Source organism: Halyomorpha halys, unplaced genomic scaffold, assembly GCF_000696795.3.
Source record: "Halyomorpha halys isolate HHAL.00 unplaced genomic scaffold, Hhal_1.1 Scaffold34.1, whole genome shotgun sequence".
In the NCBI taxonomy this organism is placed as follows: domain Eukaryota; kingdom Metazoa; phylum Arthropoda; class Insecta; order Hemiptera; family Pentatomidae; genus Halyomorpha; species Halyomorpha halys.
In genome coordinates, this window is record NW_027105031.1 from 482072 (window position 1) to 486052 (window position 3981).

The window sequence follows — 3981 nt, forward strand, 5'->3', positions numbered from 1 at the left end:
AAGAAATTATGTTAAAATACGTACAAAAAAATGTACTTAGAGAAATCATAGCTCTTCAATAACAAGACATTATTAAGTAATTGTAATTAAACTAAACTCAGAATGAATTATGAACAAATTATAAATGGAAATAAAGAATAATCCTTATTAAAAAGAGAAAAAAACTTTAGAAAAATATTTAAAACTTTGAATGAAATCAATTATTAGCAGGGTCAGTTACAAAATTATTGCAGATTAAATGCATTTTTAAATTTTCAAATAAAAATCTTCGTCGGTTTGACCGCAGAATGGACTTGTACCGGCTACAAGATCTTTCAACATCTACTGATGTTATAGGGGCATAAGGCTTTTCCATTGCATCAAGTTCGGTATTCTGCATCACGTGGGCGGCTGTGCCATTTGTTATAATAAGAAATAAGACCCTTGCTCTTTTTAACTGATTCTGAGAAATTCTCGATGTAATTCTGTGTGAAAATTTATTATTGTCATGCTTTTAATTTGTGTTCAAAGATGAAGATATAGAATTTTTACGCACTATTTATGATAAATAATAAATTTCACTTTTAAGTTTCTTGCGTTCTCTTGAATTTTACGTTGTTACTGCGAAATATGTATTTACAATTGAACAAATAATTTAAGGAAATATTTGATTCAGGACAAAACACCTAAACATAAAAATAACTTGTAACTAAATTGTTAAAAATAACAAATATTTCAGAAAATATGTGATTTACAACAAAATATGTAAAAAAGGCCAAATATTTAAAAATATGTGAAATAAAAATGGCTTTTTTTGGCCAGAAATGTCTTGAAACATCTATAGTTAGTAAAGAAATCGCAGATATTATGGTCAGGTAAAAATATGTGAAAACATAAAAATCCTATCCCTAGTTATTATAAAAAAATTTAATAAATATCATCTTAGTTTAGTAACCAAGATTTCATTTAAAGAAAGTATATAGCATAATTTTTTTGTTAGAAGAATAATCAAAAATAACATTTAATTTTTTTAGATATCCATCTATATTCTAGTATATAAATACTTTTTTTTATATACCCTTGTCACGATAGGAAATCAATGAAGACCCACTACAAAAGGATGGCTAATGACAACCTTGTACTATCCTCTTAATATTCGTCCTTCATAGTAATGGGAAATCATAGGCTAAAGTGGCAGTAAGCTACATTTCCGCAACGAAAATAGGAAGCTCCAACGATTGTTCGATATTTCAGAAAATGGTTAAATAATTGGCCGAGTTGATGTTTGGAGGCATTATTTCTTTTCTATAATATAACTGTTATAATCTCGTTAGTCAGTTTTATTATCCAATGAGCTACGTGCACTTATGCCATGCAGGTTAAATAAATAATTAAAATGATTTTTTTGTTATCAAAAGCTATAAGAAACTAAGAGAAAATCTTTATTATATTATTTTTAAAAATATATGCTTCTTTATTATTAAAATAAAGTGGAATACAATCCGTCCTTGCTCTTTCTCATACATACTTTTTCATCTCAAAAAGAATTAGTGGAAAGTGGAAACCTTCCCTCAAAACTTAATTTAAAATTATTGCTACTATTAATAATTAATACATAACTTTTATCTAAGGATGTTCCGCTGATCGTAAACATATGGAAAGACAGTTCCAACTTTGATGAATTATTCTCAATTACTTTATAGCCAACTCTGCATTGTTTCAATCAGAAGAGAATATTGCACTCAATAGATAAAAAGATCAATTAATGTTCGACTTTGCTAATGTTGGGTTATGTAAGGGAATCTCCCTATTCCACCACAGCTCAACGAATTTAAAAAAGCAATAACAATTTTTAAAAATATGTCATGTTTTATGCTCATAAATGCACTTGCCCTAACTTACTTTATATATTTTTTTCTAATTTAGGACCAGGTTCTACAATAAGCACCTTCAAACTTTTTAACCTATTGGTCACACAAACTTCTCCATTCCGTTCATCTTGGAAGAATCGCCCTAACAGATTAAGTGTAGATTGGCTTTTATTTTTTTTCCATCGGAAGTGTATATGGAACATGAACAATGTAAAAAACTTGATACCCTACTAACTTTTAATGATAAAGGCTTGTCATGGGTGGTTCTATAATAAATTCTATCTTGAAAAATGCGATTCTTCTAAAATGAAAAATGTCCACAAACAGCTCCCTCTAATCACGCAGGTCTGGAATGAAACCCTGCTTTTGGCTTTTTGTACGTATATACTAGTTCAATGTATATATAATCATTAAAATATGGAAGTACTTCATGACAATGTCATTCAAGTGGTAACGCATTAATAAGCTATAGTTTTTGAATTGTAATACAATTACAAAGGAAAACCGTACTCCATTGCTTTCTGACCTCAGATTAACCGTTGGAGTCATAAAATCGATACAAAAAATAATAAACGATGCGGCAGTGAAACCACAGAACTATGATAATATCGATTCTTTGTTTGAAATTGTAGCACAAAAAAAAAATGTTGATTTTATTTCAAAATGGACGTATCAAATATATTACCGCAACAAGGTTTTTTTTCTCTAATATGGTCCCTCTATAGATTGCCCCTAAGATTATTGTTATCTGTCTATCATGCTCATACCAAAAAATTTAATCTGTATCGCCTCAATCCTTGAAGGGCTACAGACTAAAGGGCTACTAGGGATGCCCAGTATTTGTAAGGAACTACTGTTATTTCCCAACGGTTGTGCAAAGAGGTGATTTTTATGTGATGGTTAGAATCACGCTCGACTGACAGATTATTACTCAACTAAGGTTCTCCACTTTATGTGGCTTAGTGGATCTTGAAGGGCTCCCAAACCCACAGGGGTGATACATAATAATTATCTGCCACAGACGGTTTCGAACCTGGGTCCGTGGATTTTGTAGCTTATGATAGTAACATTCTCATATGATTAATGAAGTCCAAAAATATTTTTCACTGTCTATATCAGTAATTTCGTTTCATAATTAGTTAAAAACATCAGGTTATTATTTTTTTTTATTTATTTAAATTGTAAATTTTAAATTGTAATGAAAATAAACCTCTAGCTAATAAATATATCTTGGTGATGATAAATTGATAACTAACATTAAAAAGTGACAAATACTTGATAAAATATGTATTTCAGGTAATGAGGCCATAAGTTCAATTATCCAACAACAAAACAAAAACAATGAGGTTTAGTTACCATCGATAGCTCCAGGTCACGGTATACGACGATACTGTGAGCATGAAGCGATACACAGCAGGTTCGTGACACAGCTAGTCTAAACAAAGAGGCGAAGAGCAAAACAACCTGCCTAATGGTCACACAGTCCCAATATGGCAGGTTTACCGTGTCAACGATCTGGAACAACGGTCGTGGAATTGACCTACAAATGTTTTCGCGTTTTCGTTTTTCCAGAAGCACCTTACAGCTTATTTTTTAATATTATGCCTACATAATATCAAAATAAATAATATTAATTTAGATCTCTGAAAAAATATTCTGTATAAAATGATTTTTACAAAACTTTTCTTTCCCTGGAAATGCTTTTGAAAAACGTACTAAATCTTAGCAGTCTTCATCCTCCTCATACGAAACATAAAACTACAATAATAAAAAAGATGACAGAGAGAGAAAGAGCTTTCATAAAAAGAGATTTATACATACAACAAAAGAAGAACAGAATATAATAACTGTATATCGATTTGTGAAAATGCTATTCAACAATAATTAAATTAAATGTACAGCTATGAGAAACAGTAATTTTCCATTATAAACATAATTAGTGAAGATATGCCACAACTTATGCTGAGACAATAAAAGAAAAAAACTACTTTTTATAATAATAAATATGCATTTGTACTTTCTTTAAAGAATGAAAAAAATGTATTTTATTTATTAATTTAAATTAAACGAATACAGAATAGTACTACTTGAGCTGCAAGTATTTTGTTTTTTAATCTAAAAATATTAAATA

General features: G+C 29.6%; 1 protein-coding gene across 3 annotated transcripts in view; it reads right to left on the reverse strand.

The window, feature by feature from the left end:
- The window catches only part of mol (dual oxidase maturation factor 1 mol), a 341356-nt gene that overhangs the window by 128798 nt on the left and 208577 nt on the right, over positions 1-3981 (reverse strand). The gene's annotated exons all lie outside the window — the stretch shown is intronic.